The sequence below is a fragment of the Oncorhynchus masou genome, chromosome 24 (genome assembly GCF_036934945.1).
Source record: "Oncorhynchus masou masou isolate Uvic2021 chromosome 24, UVic_Omas_1.1, whole genome shotgun sequence".
In the NCBI taxonomy this organism is placed as follows: Eukaryota; Metazoa; Chordata; class Actinopteri; order Salmoniformes; family Salmonidae; genus Oncorhynchus; species Oncorhynchus masou.
In genome coordinates, this window is record NC_088235.1 from 89,105,914 (window position 1) to 89,129,288 (window position 23,375).

At 46.7% G+C, this 23,375-nt stretch overlaps 1 protein-coding gene across 1 annotated transcript in view; it reads left to right on the plus strand.

Annotated features, from left to right (window-relative positions):
• Positions 1-23,375, plus strand: part of LOC135511745 (polyisoprenoid diphosphate/phosphate phosphohydrolase PLPP6-like) — a 110,182-nt gene that overhangs the window by 68,187 nt on the left and 18,620 nt on the right. The window lies entirely within an intron of this gene.

Here is a 23,375-nt window from a genome sequence, read left to right on the forward strand (position 1 = left end):
CCCACACCGGCACTCTGTTCTGTCCTCTGTGATATCCTGTAGATAATGGTGTCTCCAGGAGGATTCCTCTCATTTCTGATGTGATGATTACTGGACAACAGCTTAGTCTTATAGCTCTAAAACCTGACCACACAGGCACATGGGGGCACCTCACACACAAACACACACACAAATAGGAGAGGAGAAGAGGAGGAGAAGGGAGGAGAACACAGGGAGGTTAAATGGAAAATAGCAGCATGCCAAGTGGTAAAGATCCCTTTCCGCTGCCTACTACCTCTTTGTTAAAATCCCTTTTTTTAAAACATCTAGTCTCTTATAACAAGCCTGACGTGTGTAAGTGCAGGCGTTTGTTCATAGTTCATGTGTCCATGTGTGTGTCTAAGTCTCTGTCTGTCTGTCTGTCTGTCTGTCTGTCTGTCTGTCTGTCTGTCTGTCTGTCTGTCTGTCTGTCTGTCTGTGAGAGAGAGAGAGAGAGAGAGAGAGAGAGAGAGAGAGAGAAAGAGACATGTAATTTTGAGTTTCCTGCTCAGACATCATAAAGATAAAGGATCTCTCTATCTGTCACTAACCCCTCTGTGTGTGTGTGTCTGTGTGTACGAGTTCATCTCCTTGTCTCTGTTTCCAGGGGAGAAGAAGGGAAGAGAGAGAGGAGAGCAAGGGGTTTGGTTAAGTTGTATTAAAACGCTGCGGTGCCTCCCGGCTTCTAACCTGTAAATGACATAACATGCCATCTCAGAAAGAGAGAGGAGTTAGGGGTCAGGGGTCATTACATCTGGAAGTTCCCACATCAGAGAACCCTTTTCACAGCATAGCTGTACTGTGTTGTGGTGGCCGGGTTACAAATAGTTGCAGTTTGGGTAATAATAGGTACGATATAGTGTATTTTACCCCATACTCCCTCACCCGCAAACACATTCCTAGAGGAGCTTCCCATTGTATATAGCTAACTTAAACTGAAAACATACCAGAAACTAAAAATACCATTGAGAATCAGTTTACTGGCTAACGATGTGAGGCTCAGAACTGTTCTAGCTGTGTTTCTATCTGAGTCGCTCCTGTTCCAGTTGAACTACAGAGCAAAAACTAATGGCACCTCTATTGCGTGAATGGGTCTATTGGGCATGTGCATGTGTGCTGAGAATGCAGTATAAATTGAAGACTGGGTTTGGAGCTCATGATGTTAGTGGGCACCAGTTAAAAAGACCTGTGTGATTAAACAGACGACTTTAAACCTTTCCTTCTGTCTCTTCCCTTCTCCCTCCTCGCGTTCTCTACCAGCTCTGCGAGAAACTCAGAGAGAGAGAGAGAGAGGGGGCTGTTGGTGGAAATTGAAATTGGCACCTCAGAAATAGCTCACCCTCTGGTGCCAGTTAGCCTTTACAGCAGAGCCTTGTGGGTGAGGTATAGAGGATCAGGAGAGAGAGAGAGAGAGAGAGAGAGAGAGAGAGAGAGAGAGAGAGAGAGAGAGAGGAGGTGGAGAGAAGGGAGAGAGAGAATGTGCATGGCCACAGTGACAGGATTTAGTGTGAAAATTCCTCAGTGGAACAGGCAGGGGTGAGGGAGGAGAGAGATCAGGCGATGGGGACGGGGTGAGGGAGGTGGAGGCGGGGGTAAGGTTGGGGAGGGAGTCAGCAAGGAGGAAATCCCTGCTGAATCATCCTGCTTCTATTCTTAGTCGATCCCTCTGAGCTGTGTGCTGCTTCTGCAGTTGCCCCACAGGAATCTACAGGAATTCCCTTCACTCCCTCTCTCCGTTACCCAGCACCCTCATCACCCACTGTCCTCATGCCACTGACCGGACTGTTGCCAGAGAGCATGACATCTACACACACGTACCCTGCCAGAACTTGCTATTTGACCACAGAACACAATTAATACATATGTACAAATTGATATCTATAACATATTGATGTATCAATGCCAAGCCAAGGTCCTGGGTTTATTCAGAGTGGATTTTTACTCATTGTTCATGAACCTGTAAAGTGTCGAGAAAAGCGTAAACTTGTGAGTAGAGTGAGGATTAGAGTTTTGACTTGGATCTCTCTCTCTCTCTCTAAGTTAGTAGAGCAAGGTGCATGCAACTTGTACAAAGATGTACTAAGATGTATGCACTCATGACTCTAAGTCACTGTGGATAATAGCATCTCCTAAATGTCTCAAATGTAAAATGTAAATGTAGAGCAGCAGCCTGCCAGAGAATGTGTCTAAGTCAAGCTTACACGGCACGGCATCTAGTCACCTTATACCTAACTAGTGACTACATTATTACTATACGTGACATCATAGACTAAACACCACCAGCGGTATGAGGTAATGGATAAGAAATAAAGATACAAAAACATACCAGCTTTGTTGTTTTTATGCCCTTTCCTAAGGGTGGTGTGCGCAAAGAAAATGCCACAAATAACTCAGGGATACACATGGATTTAATAAGGCTGATTTAAAACAATAATTTGGTTCGCAATTATTCACAAATTTGGACAAACATATCAGTTCCCTGTACATTAAATAATTTACCAACACCACAATATGAGATGATCTGTGCGTGAGTACACATTTGTGGACCTTTAGTAAAACTCAGGTCCTAACTCCTGACCTCTGACACCTGGCAAGGTGTGAGGGGTCACAGAGAGCTCAGTCCTGCCTGGTCTGAGGGCTCACTATGGGGGTAAACTATCCTCTGTGTGTGAGAGCTCCATGCTAGCCTCTGGTTGTATTGGCCAGCAGAGCAGAGGACTGAGGTGTGAAAGCACTGACCTACAGTATACACTCTAGCTACAACTTAATGAAGGGTTCTTTGGCTGTCTCCATAGGATAACCCTTTGAAGAACCCTTTTGGGTTCCATGTAGAACCCTTTCCACAGAGCATTCTACATGGAACTCAAAAGGGTTCTATCTCGAACCAAAAATGGTTTTTACCTGGAACCAAAAAGGGTCATCCTATGGGGACAGCAAAAAATGTTTTAGTGTACAGTATGCATGACAGACATCATTAGAGGGGCTTGGAGCCTGGGACATGAGATTTGTGTGTTTATAAATCAAATGCAACTGGTCACATCCTTCGTAAACAACAGTGAAATGCATACTTACGGGTCCTTTTCCAACAACAAACAGTTCAGGATCAATATTTGTTTTGAAAGAAAAGATGGAAATAGTGACACAAGGAATAAATGAACGAAAAACAATAATGAGTAACAATAACATGGCCATGTGCAGAGGTACAAGTTAATAGAGGTAGCTACAGTTGAAGTTGAAGTTTACATACACACAGGTTGGAGTCATTAAAACTAGTTTTTCAACCACTCCATAAATGTCTTGTTAACAAACTATAGTTTTGTCAAGTCGGTTAGGACATCTACTTTGTGCATGACACAGATCATTTTTCCAACAGTTGTTTAAAGACAGATTATTTCACTGTATCACAATTCCAGTGGGTCAGAAGTTTACATACACTAAATTGACTGTGCCTTTAAACAGCTTGGAGAATTCCCGAAAATGATGTCATGGCTTTAGAAGCTTCTGTTAGGATAATTGACCTCAGTTGAGTCAATTGGAGGTGTACCTGTGGATTTATTTCAAGGCCTACCTTCAAACTCAGTGCCTCTTTGCTTAACATCATGGGAAAATCAAAAGAAATCTGCCAAGACCTCAGAAAAAGACCTCCACAAGACTGGTTCATCCTTGGGAGCAATTTCCAAACCCCTGAAGGTACCACGTTCATCTGTACAAACAATAGTACGCAAGTTTAAACACCATGGGACCACGCAGCCATCATACCGCTCAGGAAGGAGATGCGTTCTGTCTCCAGGAGATTATCGTACTTTGGTGTGAAAAGTGCAAATCAATTCCAGAACAACAGCAAAGGACCTTTTGAAGATACTGGAGGAAACAGGTACAAAAGTATCCATATCCACAGTAAAATGAGTCCTATATCGACATAACCTGAAAGGCCACTCAGCAAGAAGCCACTGCTCCAAAACCGACATAAAAAAGCCAGACTACGGTTTGCAACTGCACATGGGACAAAGATCATACTTTTTGGAGAAATGTCCTCTGGTCTGATGAAACAAATGCCATCGTTATGTTTGGAGGAAAAATGGGGAGGCTTGCAAGCCGAAGAACATCATCCCAACCGTGAAGACCGGGGGTGGCAGCATCATGTCGTGGGGGTGCTTTGCTGGAGGAGGGACTGACGCACTTCACAAAATGGATGGCATCATGAGGCGAAAAATTATTTGGATATATTGAAGCAACATCTCAAGACATCTTTCAGGAAGCTTGGTAGCAAATGGGTCTTCCAAATGGACAATGACCCCAAGCATGCTTCCAAAGTTGTGGCAAATTGGCTTAAGGACAACAAAGTCAAGGTATTGGAGTGGCCATCACAAAGCCCTGACCTACATCCTATAGACAATTTGTAGGCAGAACTGAAAAAGTGTGTGCGAGCAAGGAGGCCTACCAACCTGACTCAGTTACACCAGCTCTGTCAGGAGGAATGGGACAAAATTCACCCAACTTATTGTGGGAAGCTTGTGGAAGGCGACCCGAAACGTTTGACCCAGGTTAAACAATTTAAAGGCAACGCCACCAAATACTAATTGAGTGTATGTAAACTTCTGACACACTGGGAATGTGATGAAAGAAATAAAAGCTGAAATAAACAAATCTCTCTGCTGTTAATCTGACATTTCACATTCTTAAAATCAAGTGGTGATCCTAACTGACCTTAGACAGGGAATTTCTACAGGCTCTCCTTCCCAACACCATGCACTCCTGCCACCATCGTTACGCACACCTGTTTTCCTCGTCACACGCATCAGCGATTCATTGGACTCACCTGGACTAAATCACCTGTGTTATTGCCTCCCCTATATCTGTCTGTCCCCCCAGCTCTGCTCCCGCTTCAGCATTGATTGGACTCACCTGGACTAAATCACCTGTGTTATTGCCTCCCCTATATCTGTCTGTCCCCCCAGCTCTGCTCCCCGCTTCAGCATTGATTGGACTCACCTGGACTAAATCACCTGTGTTCTTGCCTCCCCTATATCTGTCTGTCCCCCCAGCTCTGCTCCCCGCTTCAGCATTGATTGGACTCACCTGGACTAAATCACCTGTGTTATTGCCTCCCCTATATCTGTCTGTCCCCCCAGCTCTGCTCCCCGCTTCAGCATTGATTGGACTCACCTGGACTAAATCACCTGTGTTATTGCCTCCCCTATATCTGTCTGTCCCCCAGCTCTGCTCCCTGCTTCAGCATTGATTGGACTCACCTGGACTAAATCACCTGTGTTAATGCCTCCCCTATATCTGTCTCTGCTCCCCGCTTCAGCATTGATTGGACTCACCTGGACTAAATCACCTGTGTTATTGCCTCCCCTATATCTGTCTGTCCCCCCAGCTCTGCTCCCCGCTTCAGCATTGATTGGACTCACCTGGACTAAATCACCTGTGTTATTGCCTCCCCTATATCTGTCTTTCCCCCCAGCTCTACTCCCCGCTTCATCATTGATTGTCGTATGTCTTTGTGTTATCTGGTTCTGACGCTGTTCCTGTCCTGTTCCATGTCTGTGTTAAATGAAACGTTCAACTCTCCATACCTGCTTCTTATCTCCAGCGTCGGTTCTTGCACATATAGGTAGGGGTTAAGTAACTAAGCAAGGATAGATATTAGACTGAGCTGTAGCAGCAGAGTATGTGCTGAGTGTGATAGTGGTGTGAGTTTGTGTCTAGCGTCAGTATGCATGTGTGCTCATATTATGTATGTTGGGGTGTCAGGGTAAATACAGTATGTGTGTGGGTAGAATCCAGTTTGTGTCTGGCGTCAGTATGCATGTGTGCTCATGTTATGTATGTTGGGGTGTCAGGGTAAATACAGTATGTGTGTGGGTAGAATCCAGTTTGTGTCTGGCGTCAGTATGCATGTGTGCTCATGTTATGTATGTTGGGGTGTTAGGGTAAATACAGTATGTGTGGGTAGAATCCAGTTTGTGTACATGGAGTCAGTGCAAGAGTTAAAAAAGGGTAAATGCAGGTAGTCCGAGTAGCCATTTGATGAGCTATTTAGCAGCCTACTGTAGTTTAGCAGTTTTATGGCTTGAGGGTACAAGCTGTACAGGGTCCTTTTTGGTGCGCTGCTGCCGCTTGCTATGCGGTAGCAGAGAGAACAGTCTATGGCTTGGGTCGATGGAGTCTTTCACCTGTTTTAGGGCCTTCCTCTGACACTGCCTGGTATAGAGGTCCTGGATGGCAGGGAGCTCTGCCCCAGTGATGTACTGGGCCGTACTCACCACCCTCTGTAGCACCTTGTGGTCGGGTGCCTTGCAGTTGCTTTAGCTAATCAAATGGCTACCTGGACTATCTGCATTGACCTTTTTTTAAACTCTTGCACTGACTCTATGTATACAAACTGGATTCTACCCACACACATACTGTACTTACACTGACACCCCAACACAAACACGCACACATGCAGCTGTATAACTTTTGGAGGATCTGCAAAATATTATCGGCCTCCAGAGGGGGAAGAGGTGCTGTTGTGCCTTCTTTACAACAGTGTGTGTTTCTGACAGGGCTCACAGGGTTGATGGAGAAAACATGATATGATGTCAGTAACTAGTGTAGCCAGCACAGTGACACCAATGCACTCTCTCCCCACCCACTCCTCACCCCTCCTCACCTGTCCTCACCACCCTCTTCTCCATCAACTCACTAACTACTCCTACCTAAACACCAGCTTACTCTCCCCTATCCCTCCTCACCTCCTCACCACTCCCTCTCTGACTGCAAACCAGCCCTACATAAATAAACATGTGTAGAGGCAGCCATCTCAGCTCCCCCTTCCCCTCCTCGCTCTCTCCTCTCCTCCCTCTCTGACTACAAACCAACCTACCTAAATAAACATGTGAATGGAAGTGGGGTTAATAGGGCTAAGTTTGGGGAGGGAGGGGAAGGGAGGGGTGGGGGGCACGGGGGACATTAACACATTGAGTTATTACACACACACACACCTTTGGTAGTGAGGGCCTATGACCTTTAGCCCTGGACCCCAAAAGGCCCCTGGTATGTTTTGAGTTCTCAGGACTTGAACTAGACAGGCAGCAGGCTCTCACAGTCTCATGAAGAATTAGACGTTCATCCATGTTTCTCAAACGTCAAATTTCGAAGTTGTTCCAAACGTCAAACTCCAAATGGTTAAGGTAAGGGTTAAGGTTTGGGATAGGCTTAAAACAAAAAATATAAAAAACATCTATTCTTGGATACAAAAATACAATCTTTACCATCAGAGGCAGATGTTTATGCCCATTCTCCATCACCATCCACAACACCCTAACAAAACCGAAATCTACTTGAAGGTAACAGTGCTCACAGTTGCCCCTAGTGGCCATTTTCCACGTAATCTCCCGACATCCTCAGACACGGATGGACGTCGAATACTGGTTTATATCATGGGTGACCTGGCTGAGACAGCAGAGACTTGATCCTGTATTCAATAAAGAAGTATTTCCTTTTATAGCATTCCTTTCTTTCCCCCTCTCTCTCTCCCAATCTCTCTATCTATATATGTCTGTCTCTGTCTCTCTGTGAACTTTGCGATGTTTGTTTACCAGTGTGTGTTTTATGATCATTGTTATAATTGATGGTTCCCCATCAACCTCCTCCCACATCGATGCATGAACATAAACATCTACTAAAGCAAAACATGTGCTTCTCACTCCTCCAGCTGTGTGTGTGTGTGTGTGTGTGTGTGTGTGTGTGTGTGTGTGTGTGTGTGTGTGTGTGTGTGTGTGTGTGTGTGTGTGTGTGTGTGTGTGTGTGTGTGTGTTTGTGCGTGCGTGTGCAGCCTCTGTACATGACACATTCTGGTTTCATTACAGACTAAAATGTGTCTTTATGGTTTTGTACTGTCGCCTGTAGCCTAAACCCCAAACAGTTACCAAAGCAAGCCAACAAAACTCTCCTGTCCTAACCACACACTCTGTCCGTCTGTCTCTCTCTTTATCTGGCTATACAATATGTATTTGAATGCATATATATTTTAGGTATGTGTATGTCTGTATGCCAACATAGTGGCTCTCTCACTCCAAAAAATGCTCTGCTAAAGTGCTCTGCTCTGTGGCCCGGCTGATGCATGTTGCCTGTGTTTGAGGTCTCCTTTAAATGGCAAAATCCTCTTTATTATGATCAATCAGCAGTGCATGGACACACACACACACACACACACACACACACACACACACACACACACACACACACACACACACACACACACACACACACACACACACACACACACACACCACTACTCAGGTGATACGCCACTAGTGATGATGTATGTGTTCCAGTTACAGTGGAGGGGTGTAGAGAGAGGGGGGGGGGGGCAGAGAATGATAGCACTTTTATGTGGACATTTATCACATGGTTCAAGCAGCACTAACTTACAGCTCTTACTAAATGGGCATCGGACACAGTCATTTGTCTTGTGGGAGCCCTGCAGTGTGTTTACAGTGGTCGTCTGTCTGCAAGCTGGATTCAGTTGGATCCAGCTGATATCAAAAAGAAAGAAGAAAAAGTGGTAGTGAGAAAGAGCTGATTGAACTTGGATATTTTTGTTATGCGAGAGAGCACAGACGGCAGGGGGGGGGATAAGAGTGGGATGGGGAATGGAGGAGAAAGGGAGAGATGGTCTGGAAAGCATCAGGGCAGTGTGTTTGTTTTTGTGTGAGTGTGTGCTTTCCCTCCCCGTCTCTGGCTTGTTAATCTGTAGGTCACTGGCAGCTTCAGGTGATGAAGTCAGTGCCTGGAACTCAACATGGGAATAACAACCTCCAACACACACACAAAAGCACACTCGCGCACATCACACACACCTCACTCCCCCAGCCATAACTCTTGTTAGTTGCCCTCTTTGTTGTGATAATCAGCATTTAGATATGGATTATGTGTGCATGTGTGCATGTGTGCATGTGTGTGTGTGTGTGTGTGTGTGTGCGTGTGTGTGTGTGTGTGTGTGTGTGTGTGTGTGTGTGTGTGTGTGTGTGTGTGTGTGTGTGTGTGTGTGTGTGTGTGTGTGTGTGTGTGTGCGTTTGTGCGTTTGTGCATGTGTTACTAGCAGCTGCTGATGCTGGGTTTGTTGCCCAGTGTGACATGCCCAGGAGAAGGGTTATATTACACACACATCTGCTGCTGTTGATTGGGGTGGGGTTGTTGTTGGGGCTGGGAATATGGGTATTGTCTGTGTATTGCAACTCCACTGCCGTGTGTGTGTTTTGTATCTGCTCTCTACATTGACAATACGAAGTGCCTCTCACTGTAAATTATGGTCTCTTCTTCATTCGTCTCCGTAAAGGGATGATTATTCCAAACTTGATAGATTACCTTTCACTAAGCACCTAGGGTTGTCTACGTTAATATAATATAATAGTTTGATTTAAACGTTTACTTGCTTTGCAAGAAAAACGATTTCCCTAATAATCCTGTTTACATGGATACATCTGAAATCAGGCTACCTGATGGGACTTTGATAAATGCAGAAAATCATAAATCAGAATAAAAGTTCTACCACAACGACCATGTTATTTTTGGGAAGCATATTTGATTCTGAGTTCGGACATATAAAATGTGAAAACTATTTTTATACTGTTCTGCACATTTTGTTTTTTCATTCAAATAAAATATTCCATCCTGGATTTTTTTTTAGATTTAAGCTTTCTGAAAATGTATCAATAATAACAAAAAAAATCACTTTCCCCCTGCCCCTCCACACCGAGAAAATGTTTGTTGCTTAATGAAAAGCTGTGCCATAAGGGTACTAAAACACCAACGAAAATGTTATATTTTCAGAACATTTTGTTAAGTGAAATATAGTAGAAACAGGCACTCTTTTCATATGAAAATACAAGTTGGGCATAAACTAGTATTTAACTGCTGTCCTAAAGTTGCTATCCACTCTCCTCACTATTAGAGGGTATGATCTTAACTACTTGTTTAGGCTACTTTCACCGATAGAATGTCCCTGTGTCCATTGCCTGTGAATGTCAGTGGATATGTTGGCAAAACATTGGCCAAGGACATCATTTTCCACGTCTTTCTTTGAGCATGATATTGCCCTGAAAAGTAGCTGCACAATGTTGCCCTGAGGTAGTGCTGGGCGACATGACCTACAAATATTATCTAGATTTTTTTTCAAACTTATGAGCATTTCACCATATATACTGCATCTACATGTGTTGTATGTTTTCTCAGAGTAAGCTTTGTTCCACAATTAAAGGACAATAAAAAACATTTCAAATAATCTAATGAATTCAGGGCTTGTAAAATTATACCGAGGCTAAATATAAGAAACCACACCCATAAGACCCACTAATAATTTCATTGTTTTATCAAAATATTTGAACCTGCTTTTTTGTAATAATCACCTATCTTTCTTTCAAGTCTGTTTATAAAAATGCCCTTTTTGTTAAGATATTGAAATCAAGTGGCCTACCTGGATAAGATGCTTATTTCTAAGAATGAGAACAAGTTGCCAATTCCTTATATAAATGTGTCTTTTTATGCTCATTGCACATTTATAAAACAAAGACTAGACAGCACGTGACAGCATGTGGCTAAAATCCTGCTAGTGGTGCGTGGTACCGCATTGCCATGCGTCCTACCCTGAGTCAACAGCAAAGGGTAGCCTAAAAAAAGTCCCTTCCTTTCAGCCAATCAGCGTGACCAAATGGACTCTGGCCCCTCCCACTTATGCTCAAAGTTATCGTTACCAAGTTAACAGTGTGTTTATTCTATGATGTGTAGTCGTAGGGTAGCAAAATTACGGGAACTTTCAATAAATTCCCTGGTTTTCCCAAAATCCCGGTTGGAAGTATCTGTACTCAGAAGGGAATGAGCAGAAAATCTGGAATCCTCTAATCTGGATTTCTCAAAAACCAGGGAATTTATGGAAAATTCCTGCAGTTTTGCAACCATGATGATGTGGGTGTGCAACTGTGTGGTGGTGACCAAGAGATAACATCTTCACTGTAGCCAGGTCAGAATCTGGCGATACAAAAGATCTTGAAAAAATAGCTGGAGCTTCTCTGAGCGGTTGGCTTTGGAGCCCTCAGCCGCTATGTACTTATGTGATGTTTAGCTCTGCCCATTACAGACGGCCCGGCAAGAACCAGGTAGATGTGTCCATATCCAGAAATGTATTATCTCTTGGTCACCACCACATAGGACTATGACTACCTCAGGACTACCTGACATGATGACTCCTTGCTGTCCCCAGTCCACCTGGCCGTGCTGCTGCTCCAGTTTCAACTGTTCTGCCTTATTATTATTTGACCATGCTGGTCATTTATGAACATTTGAACATCTTGGCCATGTTCTGTTATAATCTCCACCCGGCACAGCCAGAAGAGGACTGGCCATCCCACATAGCCTGGTTCCTCTCTAGGTTTCTTCCTAGGTTTTGGCCTTTCTATGGAGTTTTTCCTAGCCACCGTGCTTCTACACCTGCATTGCTTGCTGTTTGGGGCTTTTAGGCTGGGTTTATGTACAGCACTTTGAGATATTAGCTGATGTATAAAGGGTTATGTAAATACATTTTTATTTTATTTGGTTATAGCTCACACCGAGAGAGAGGGCAACATAAATCCACATACCCTGTATGGAAGAAGATGGAGTGTAGTGAAAGTAAGGGTTTCAGTTGATAACCATTCCCTTTCCATTTGATGGAATTGATTCACCCAGGGGAATGGCCTGTATGGTAAAGCTGTTCATGAAGGCAGGGAAACCAGACAATGACAGTTGCATTGATCTGCATTATCTGTATCCCAATGTGCCTATTACATCCAGATTTCCCCTTTTCACAGTTACAGGAGGACATTATTATCGAATGACTCGCTACATCACACACGGATGGGACATAGGGGAAGTAAGAACATGCCATAGGACAGAGAATGTCACAACCGACAAGACAATGAGGGACCTGACTGGCAGATGAAAAGGCTTAGAGTGTGGAGGTATGAAGCTGTGGCCTAACCTGCCCACCATTTGGACCGGTAGTTGTGCACTAGTGCAGCTAGGCATGCTCTTTACCCTTACCCAGAGCCAGGTAGAAGAGAGAGAAGGAGTGCACCATCAGGATCTTTTGACAATAGAGTTTACATTGATAACATTGGAGTTCAAAGGGTGTTACCTGTTGAGTTCTAGATTGGAATCGAGCATCTTATGGTGATAACGGCTGCAACCAGGTTGATGGGATGTCAGGATAGAATAGCCTTGGATTTTTTACTGGCTGAAAAGGGTGGGGGTGTATGAGGTTTCATCCCAGAATGACACAGCTCCAAACGAATCAGTGACCAAGGCCCTGGCAGAGAACTCTGGGGTAGATAATGCTCTAACAAATTGGTTTTATAGTGTGTTTGGGAAATTAATAAACGTCATGATCACAGTGTTTTGGGCAACCTTCACCTGTGTGACTGTGTTAGTTTTGGGCGGATGTTGTGAGAAAGGTTCTCATTCCTAGGACTGGAGAAATCGATGACGGAATAGATGGTGAGATACGGACCGATTCCGAGCTCTGACCAGTGGGATGAAGAATACAGACTTCTAGGCCTAGGAGAAGGCTCTGTGTCTTTTAATAATGAAGAGCCAATGTTGAATGAGACTCTTTTCAATGTTTAGCTAATGAACACATAATAACTAAATTCATATAACACCCGACTTTCTCTATTTCCTATTTCTATCATGTTAAAAATGAGCCCCAATCATTATCGACAGTCAGTAGGCCGAATAACCACACATTCAACTGCCAATTTACTGTTAGTTCCTTTCAGTTGGTATAGCATACATTATCATTCCATTTAATTACATTGTTTCATTTACCTTCGTTTGCTTCTTCTGTAACACAGTCACTGCCGTATGGTTGTTGCTGAGGATCATTAGTAACAGTAGATAATATATTTATTTTTTAAAACATGCAAAGCGCAGACCAAACCCTAAATGTTTGAACCCGACCATCCCACATTTGTTAGTGCAGGCAATAGACTAGGGTATTGCCTACAATGGTACAATATTCTCCCTATAATAATTATATGTACACTTATCTTGCAACATTACCATGGGTTGAAGAACTGAATGTGGCAATTTTCAGAATGAATCAAACCTCCGTTTTCTTTCTTTTTGTGCGTAAAGACTCTCAAAGCTATTTTTTTTTATTCATAAATACTTTCCTAAAATTCAATAAACTACATGGTTAGAGTATTTTTAAATCTACCAATTGGTGCTAAATGGAGACAAATATTGTCACGCCTTGGTCTTAGTATTGTGTGTTTTAGTTTATTAGTTAGTCAGACCAGGGTGTGACATGGGGCTATTTTGTATTGTATTTTCGTATTGGGGTTTGTAGTGTTTGGTATTGTAGTTGATTAGGGGTGTGTGTGTTTGTTAATTAGGTTAGCTGCCTGAGGCGGTTCTCAATCAGAGTCAGGTGCTTCTCGTTGTCGCTGATTGGGAACCGTATTTAGGTAGCCTGTTTTTCGCCTTGTATTTCGTGGGTGATTGTTCCTGTCTCTGTGTAGTTTGCACCAGTCAGGCTGTATTAGGTTTTGTTCTGTTTGTTGTTTTTTTGTATTTATTAGTTATTCGTGTTAGTTCGTTCGTTTTTGTCTTCACTTAATAAACATGAGTAACTTACACGCTGCATTTCGGTCCGACTCTCCTTCAACAACAAAAGAACGCCGTTACAGAATCACCCACCAAACACGGACCGAGCAGCGTGTCAACAGGCAGGAGCAGCGCAAAGAGGAGCCGCGCAAAGAGGAGCCTCGTTTTAAGGATTTCTGGACATGGGAAGAAATCCTGGACGGAAGAGGACCATGGGCTAAACCAGAAAAGTGTAGCCGCCCTAAAGCGCAGCAGGTGAAGAGTAAACAGGAGCAGCGTGTCAACAGGCAGGAGCAGCGCAAACAGGAGCTACACGAGAAACAACAGAAGCAGCTTCAGAGGGAGAGGCTACACCATTTGGAGAATTGGACATGGGAGGAGGAACTGGACGGAAAAGGACCCTGGGCTCAGCCAGGTGAATATCGCCGCCCAAGGAGGAATTAGAGGCGGCTAAAGCGGAGAGACGCAAGTATGAGGAGGCAGCACAGTGACGTGGATGGAAGCCCGAAAAGCAGCCCCAAAAAATTTTTGGGGGGCTATCAGGGGAGTGGTTGAGTCAGGAGACAGACCTGAGTCAACTCTCCCTGTTTATTGTGAAGAGCCAAGGAGGAGGTCAGAACCAGTGTTGGAGGTGAGCGAAGCAGAGACTGTGAAGGAGTTAATGGGGAAATTGGAGGAGTGTTTAATGAGGGAGTTGCTTGTTTGGTGCTTTAGATATAATATTCGGCCGACGGAGCGTGTCGGGGATTTAATGGCACCTGGGTCAGCACTCCATACTAGTCCTGAGGTGCGTGTTAGTCGGCTGGTGGAAAGTGTGCCAGCCTCACGCACTAAGCCTCCTGAGTACCTACCTAGCCTTGCACGTCCTGTGCCAGTCCTGCATTCAGGCTCTCCAGTACACCTTCACGGTCCAGTCCATCCTGTGCCACCTTCACACACCAGTCCTCCAGTAGTAGCTCCCCGCACCAGGCTTTCTGTGCCTGGCCTTTATCCAGTACCACCTCCACACCCCAGCCCTCCAGTAGCAGCTCCCCGCACTAGGCTTCCTGTGCGTGTCCTCGGCCAAATACCACCAGTGCCAGCACCACGCATCAGGCCTTCAGTGCACCTCGCCTGTTCAGCGGTTCTAGAGCCTTCCTCCTCTACAGCGCTGCTGGAGTCTCCTGTCTGTTCAGCGCAGCCAGCGCTTTCTCCCTCTCCTGCGCTGTCGGAGTCTCCCGTCTGTTCAGCGGTTCTAGAGCCTTCCTCCTCTACAGCGCTGCCGGAGCCTCCTGCCTGTATAGAGCAGCCTGAGCTGTCAGTCTACATTGAGCAGCCAGAGCTGTCAGTTTGCATAGAGCAGCCTGAGCTGCTAGTCTGCATGGAGCAGCTAGAACTGCCAGTCTGCAAGGAGCTGCCAGTCTCCATGAAGCCGCCAGAGCTGTCAGTCAGTATGGAGCAGCCAGAGCCGCCAGTCAGCATGGAGCAGCCAGAGCCGTCAGTCAGCATGAAGCAGCCAGATCTGCCAGTCAGCCAGACTCTTCCAGATCTGCCAGTCAGCCAGACTCTTCCAGTCAGCCAGACTCTTCCAGTCAGCCAGACTCTTCCAGATCTGCCAGTCAACCAGACTCTTCCAGATCTGCCAGTCAACCAGACTCTTCCAGATCTTCCAGTCAGCCAGACTCTTCCAGTCAGCCAGACTCTTCCAGATCTGCCAGTCAACCAGACTCTTCCAGATCTGCCAGTCAACCAGACTCTTCCAGATCTGCCAGTCAGCCAGACTCTTCCAGATCTGCCAGTCAACCAGACTCTTCCAGATCTGCCAGTCAACCAGACCCTTCCAGATCTGCCAGTCAACCAGACCCTTCCAGATCTGCCAGTCAGCCACACTCTTCTAGATCTGCCAGTCAACCAGACTCTTCCAGATCTGCCAGTCAACCAGACCCTTCCAGATCTGCCAGTCAACCAGACTCTTCCAGATCTGCTAGTCAGCCAGGATCCACCAGTCAGCCAGGATCCGCCAGTCAGCCAGGATCCGCCAGATCTGCTAGTCAGCCAGGATCCTCCAGCAGGCCAGGATCTGCCAGATCTGCCAGTCAGCCAGGATCCGCCAGTCAGCCAAGATCCGCCAGTCAGCCAAGATCCGCCAGTCAGCCAGGATCCGCCAGTCAGCCAGGATCTGCCGGATTCAACTGCCTGGCTGGGCTTTTTCTCAGTACTGGGCTTTTTCTCAGTACTGGGCTTTTTCTCAGTACTGGGCTGCCTCTCAGTACTGGGCTGCCTCTCAGTGCTGAGCTGCCCCTCAGTGCTGAGCTGCCCCTCAGTGCTGAGCTGCCTCTCAGTGCTGAGCTGTCCCTCAGTCCCGAGCTGTCCCTCAGTCCCGAGCTGCCTCAGTCCCGAGCTGCCCCTCAGTCACGAGCTGCTCCTCTATTATGTAGGGTTCTGGGTGAGGACTATTCGGCCATGGTCGGCGGTTAGGGTGGATTATCCATGGACGCGAAGGGGAGGAACAATGACAATTATGAAGTGGGGTCCACGTCCGGAGCCGGAACCGCCACCATGGACAGACGCCCACCCGGACGCCCACCCTATGGTTTTGAGGTGCGTTCGGGAGTCCGCACCTTAGGGGGGTTCTGTCACGCCTTGGTCTTAGTATTGTGTGTTTTAGTTTATTAGTTAGTCAGACCAGGGTGTGACATGGGGCTATTTTGTATTGTATTTTCGTATTGGGGTTTGTAGTGTTTGGTATTGTAGTTGATTAGGAGTGTGTGTGTGTGTGTTAATTAGGTTGGCTGCCTGAGGCGTTCTCAATCAGAGTCAGGTGCTTCTCGTTGTCGCTGATTGGGAACCGTATTTAGGTAGCCTGTTTTTCGCCTTGTATTTCGTGGGTGATTGTTCCTGTCTCTGTGTAGTGTGCACCAGTCGGGCTGTATTAGGTTTCGTTCTGTTTGTTGTTTTTTTGTATTTATTAGTTATTTGTGTTAGTTCGTTCGTTTTGTCTTCACTTAATAAACATGAGTAACTTACACGCTGCATCTCCTTCAACAACAAAAGAACGCCGTTACAAATATGCATACATTTAGATGGCTTTCTTTCATTGATCCCCAATATTATGAACCCATTTTATCAATATATTCTAGAGTCTGTAGACAAAATTCTAAATAAAAGGTACACTGTATTTAAAGGGATGGCTTAAGATACATTTACTGAAAACCCTATTGAATGAAAACTCCATAAGAAAATCTGTTGGCCAGTGCATAAGGTAGCCATACCTACAGAGCGTGTTACATGGCTGAATAAGATAAGTCTGAGTACTGAGAAATGCATAGGAAAGGCATGCTAGAAAAGGTGAGAATTCCTAAATCTGAATCCGCCTTTAACTGCAATGTGCCCTGGGGCAACAAAAATAAAATAAATGTTTTTCTAATAAAAACTAGAAATATGTTCAAAACCTATCAAATATGATTATTTTGGAGGTTCCTACACAATAGCATATTTTTATTGTGAAGTTATCTATTTAAACATGCAAAATAATTAAATGCAAATCTTTTCTCACTGTTACAGAAAATGAGTGAGGAGGTGTGGAGTCAGGCGCAGAGAGCAAAGATGTGGGAAAAAACACGCTTTAATGTCCCGGAAAAATGACATGAACAAAAGTAGGAAAACAAATAATCAGAAATATAAACGGACAGCGCGTAATATTCGTGACAGTACCCCCCCCCTGACGCGCAGCTCCAGCAGCGCGCCGACGCTGGCCTCGGGGACGACCTGGGGGCCGAGGCGCTGGGCGATCCGGACGGAGGCGATGGAACTCTCTCAACATATATGGATCTAGAATATCCCTCACCGGAACCCAGCACCTCTCCTCCGGACCGTACCCCTCCCAGTCAACGAGGTACTGCAAGCCCCTCACCCGGCGTCTCGAGTCCAGAATAGCTCGTATCTTGTACGCCGGGGACCCCTCGATGTCCAGAGGGGGCGGAGGAACCTCCGGAACCTCATCTTCCTGCATGGGACCAGGTACCACCGGCCTGAGAAGAGACACATGAAACGAGGGGTTAATACGATAATACGAAGGAAGTAATAATCGATAACAAACCTTGTTTATTCTCCTCAGGACTTTAAATGGCCCTACACACTGCGGACCCAGCTTCCGGCAGGGCAAGCGGAGGGGCAGGTTTCGGGTCGAGAGCCAGACCCTGTTCCCAGGTGCAAACATGGGGGGCCTCACTGCGGTGACGGTCAGCGCTCTTCTTCTGCCTTACACTCGCTTGGCGTAATGACTCTTGGACAGCCCTCCAGGTCTCCTTAGAGCGCTGCACCCACTCCTCCACCGCAGGAGCCTCAGTCTGGCTCTGATGCCATGGTGCCAGGACTGGCTGGTACCCCAACACGCACTCAAATGGTGACATGTTGGTAGAGGAGTGGCTTAGTGAGTTCTGGGCTATTTCTGCCCAGGGAATATATCTCGCCCACTCCCCTGGCCGGTCCTGGCAATACGACCGCAGAAACCTACCCACCTCCTGGTTCACTCTCTCCACCTGCCCATTACTCTCCGGGTGGTACCCTGAGGTCAGGCTGACCGAGACGCCCAGACGTTCCATAAATGCCCTCCAAACACGGGAGATAAACTGGGGACCCCGATCAGAAACTATATCCTCGGGCACCCCGTAGTGCCGGAAGACATGGGTGAAAAGAGCTTCCGCAGTCTGTAGGGCCGTAGGGAGACCGGGCAATGGGATAAGACGGCAGGACTTAGAGAACCGATCCACAACGACCAGGATCGTTGTGTTACCCTGAGAGGGGGGAAGGTCAGTAAGAAAATCCACCGATAGATGGGTCCACGGCCGTTGTGAAATGGGAAGAGGTTGTAATTTACCTCGTGGCAGGTGTCTAGGAGCCTTACTCTGGGCGCACACCGAACAGGAGGAGACATAAAATCGTACATCCCTCCTCAAAGTGGGCCTCCAGTAATTCCTCTGAAGACCTCGCACTGTCCTAAAAATACCTGGGTGACCCGACGAGGGTAGACAATGAGCCCATCGAATCAATTGATCACGAACAGCCAGCGGCACGTACCTACAACCCTCCGGACACTGTGGAGGCGCAGGTTCCTCCCTTAGCGCCCGCTCGATGTCCGCGTCCACATCCCATACTACTGGTGCCACCAGCTTAGCTGCTGGAATGATGGAAGTAGGATCGATGGACCTGTCCTCAGTGTCATAGACTCTTGACAGCGCCTCGGCCTTAGTGTTGAGGGAACCTGGTCTATACGAGATAGTGAAACGAAATCTGGTGAAAACATGGCCCACCTTGCCTGACGAGGATTCAGTCTCCTAGCTGATCGGATATACTCCAGGTTACGGTGGTCAGTCCAGATAAGGAAAGGGTGCTTAGCTCCCTCAAGCCAGTGTCTCCACACCTTCAGGGCCTTAACCATAGCCAACAACTCCCTATCCCCCACATCATAATTCCGCTCCGCTGGCCCGAGTTTCTTCGAAAAAAAGGCACAGGGGCGGAGCGTCGGTGGCGCACCCGAACGCTGTGAGAGCACCGCTCCAACCCCAGCCTCGGATGCGTCCACCTCTACTATAAACGCCAAAGAAGGGTCCGGATGCGCCAACACCGGCGCCTCAGTGAACATCGCCTTCAACTTATGAAAAGCTCCGTCCGCCTCTGCTGACCACTGTAAACACACCGGCCCCCCCTTCAGCAGTGAGGTAATAGTGGCAGCTACCTGACCAAAACCCCAGATAAACCTCCGGTAGTAATTGGCAAACCCCAAGAACCGCTGCACCTCCTTTACCGTGGTCGGAGTCGGCCAATTACGCACGGCCTTTACGCGGTCACCCTCCATTACTAACCCAGAGCTGGAAATGCGATAACCCAGGGAGGAAACTGATATTTTGGAAAACTCACATTTCTCCGCCTTCACATACAGGTCATGCTCCAGCAGTCGTCTAAGAACCTTGCGCACCAGAGATACATGTGCAGTGCGTGTAGCGGAGTAGATCAAAATATCGTCAATATACACCACTACACCCTGTCCGTGCAGGTCTCTGAGAATCTCATCCACAAAGGAATGAAATATAGCTGGAGCATTCTTTAAATCGTATGGCATGACGAGGTACTCATAATGGCCAGAAGTAGTGCTAAATGCAGTTTTCCACTCATCTCCATCCCGAATACGCACCAGATTATAAGCACTCCTGAGATCCAGTTTAGTGAAGAACTGCGCTCCGTGAAATGATTCCACTGCCGTAGCAATGAGAGGTAGTGGGTAACTAAAACCCACCGTGATGGAATTTAGACCTCTATAATCAATACACGGACGCAAACCACCATCTTTTTCTTCACAAAAAGAAACTCGAAGAGACAGGTGACATGGAGGGCCGAATGTACCCCTGTCCCAGAGCCTCGGTGATATAAGTTTCCATAGCCACCGTCTCCTCCTGGGACAAAGAATACACATGACTCCTGGGGAGTGCAGCGTTACCCTGGAGGTTTATCACGCAATCCCCCTGCCTATAGGGTGGTAATTGGGTCGCCTTCTTTTTACTGAAAGCGATAGCTAAATCGTCATACTCAGCTGGAATGCGCACGGTGGAAACCTGGTCTGGACTCTCCACCGTTGTCGCTGGAGAGTTCCCTGTTCCAACGAAATCGTAGGATTATGAATAGCTAGCCAGGGAATCCCCAGCACCACTGGAAACGCAGGTGAATCAATAAAGAACAAACTAATTCGCTCCTTGTGATTCCCCTGCGTAATCATCTCCAACGAAATTGTGGCTTTCCTCACCAGCCCTGACCCTAATGGTTGACTATCTAAAGAGTGCACGGGAAAAGGGGGGTCTACTTTTACTAACGGAATCCTCAACCTCTGAGCGAGTCCGCAATCTATAAAGTTTCCAGCTGCGCCTGAATCTACCAGTGCCTTATGCTGGAGAGAAGGAGAATAATTAAGGAAACAAATTAATAAGAACATGTGACCAACAGGAAACTCTGGGAGAGTGTGGTGCTTACTCACCTGGGGTGACCGAGGAGTGTTCTGCCTGCCTTCTCGATTCCCAGATGAATTCCTCCAGCACCGACCAGACGTGTGCCCTCTCCGGCCACAACTGGTACAGGAGGAGCTTCCTCCTCCGATCTCCCTAGACGCGGTCCCTCCTAGCTCCATCGGGATAGGAGCAGGAGGGTCAGGAGGTAGAACTGACAGGACCCTTTCAGAACGTCCGCGAGCAGCTAGCAGATGGTCCAACCGGATCAACAGGTCTATCAGTCCATCCAGGCTAAGTGTAGTGTCCCGACAGGCCAGCTCCCTGCGGACGTCCTCTCTCAGGCTACATCTGTAATGGTCTATCAGGGCCCTGTCGTTTCACCCTGCTCCAGCGGCCAAGGTCCGGAACTCCAGCGCAAAGTCCTGCGCTGTCCTCCTCCCCTGTCTGAGATGGAACAGTCTCTCACCCGCCGCTCGACCTTCTGGAGGGTGATCGAACACGGCCCTGAAACGGCGGGTGAACTCCGGGTAATTGTTCTTCGCTGAGTCGGGCCCGTTCCAGACCGCATTAGCCCACTCCAGGGCTCTACCCGTAAGGCATGTGATGAGGACCCACACTCTCTCCTCGTCCGAGGGAGCCGGCCGAACGGTGGCCAGGTAGAGGTCTAGTTGAAGCAGGAATCCCTGGCACCCGCTGCGCTGGAACCGGATCCAGATGGGGGAGATGGTAGAGTTGCTGGTGGGAGGGTCGGTGGGGTAGTAGGGAGACCATTCCTCTCCCAACGATCCATCCTCTCCATCATTTGATCCATCGCTGATCCTAGGCGATGGAGGATGGACGTGTGATGAAGGACTCTCTCCTCCATAGTGGGAAGAGGAGTGGTCGCTGCTCCTGCTGACTCCATATCGTGTTGCGGGCTTCTGTTACGGAAAATGAGTGAGGAGGTGTGGAGTCAGGCACAGAGAGCAAAGATGTGGGAAAAAACATGCTTTAATGTCCCGGAAAAATGACATGAACAAAAGTAGGAAAACAAATGATCAGAAATATAAACGGACAGCGCGAAACCAAAAATACAAACAAAATACACTCAAACATAGAACAGACGAACAAGCCCGCAGGAAACAGAAGCGGGCTGAACAAACTATATATAACCCTACCCTAACAACCAAACAAGAAACAGGTGATACCAATCAGACAAAACCAAAGGAACACAGAACAACGGATCGGTGATAGCTAGTAGACCGGCGACGACGACCGCCGAGAGCCACCCGAACAAGAAGGGGAGTCACCTTCGGTAATATTCGTGACACTCACACCATTCACTCATGTCACTCTGCTTCCTGAAAGAAGGACCCTTCCCTAATTGATATATAATACCAACTTCTGCACCTCATTAGATTGTTTAAGGACATGTCATCACATGTTGTCATAGTGGTATATGACAAAAATATTTTCTGTTGCTGCCTGAGGGCAATGATGTGCAATAGAGGGCTAACATGCATACTTTATTTTTTCTGAACTTGTGCATGGCTCTGCATGGTCAATCCGGCATCTGCATTGGCAGTACAACATTTACTGTTATGGGGCCTCAGCAGAAGTCCGAGCATTCATACTTCTTGCGTTTTGTGGAGCAGAGCTGTTGTGAAGGAAGTTCTTCTTCTTTGGGATTGAGTTGCCAGATCGCATCCAACTTTAAAGTGCATACACAGCCACCTAATGTACTGAGGTGTGAGGCCAGTCTCGGACTAACTACATTAAATTATATTCATTATTCCTGTTCCTCAAAAAAAAAATGCACCACCAACTAACCCTACACTTACACTACCGTTCAAAAGTTTGGGGTCACTTAGAAATGTCCTGATGCTCCAGATACTCAACTAGTGACCGTTTTTTTGCTTCTTTAAACAGCATGACAGTTTTCAGCTGTGCTAACATAATTGTAAAAGGGTTTTCTAATGATCAATTAGACTTTTAAAATGATAAACTTGAATTAGCTAACACAACGTGCCATTGGAACATATTTAGATATTCCATTAAAAATCTGCCTTTTCCAGCTATAATAGTCACTGTATTTCTTTTTTCTTTTTTCTTTTATTTTTAATTTTACCCCCTGTTTCTCCCCAATTTTGTGGTATCCAAGTGTTAGTAGCTACTATCTTGTCTCTTCGCTACTACTCCCACACGGGCTCGGGAGAGACAAAGGTTAAAAGTCACGCGTCCTCCGATACACAACCCAACCAAGCCGCACTGCTTCTTAACACAGCGCGCATCCAACCCGGAAGCCAGCCACACCAATGTGTCGGAGGAAACACCGTGCACCTGGCAACCTTGGTTAGCGTGCACTGCACCCGGCCCGCCACAGGAGTCGCTGGTGCGCGATGAGACAAGGATATCCCTACACCGGCCAAACCCTCCCTAATTCGGGCGACACTATGCCAATTGTGCGTCGCCCCACGTACCTCCCGATCGCGGCCGGTTACGACAGAACCTGGCGGCGAACCCAGAGTCTCTGGTGGCACAGCTGGCACTGCAGTACAGCGCCCTTAACCACTGCGCCACCCGGGAGGCAACACTGTAGTTCTGATCAATTTGATGTTATTTTAATGGACATTTTTGTGCTTTTCTTTCAAAAACAAGGACATTTCTAAGTGACCCCAAACGTTTGAACTGTAGTGTATATACCACTATTTTATAAATCTCTCTTTGACCTATTCCTGTGTGCTGGCACAAATCTACTTCTCACTGGGAACC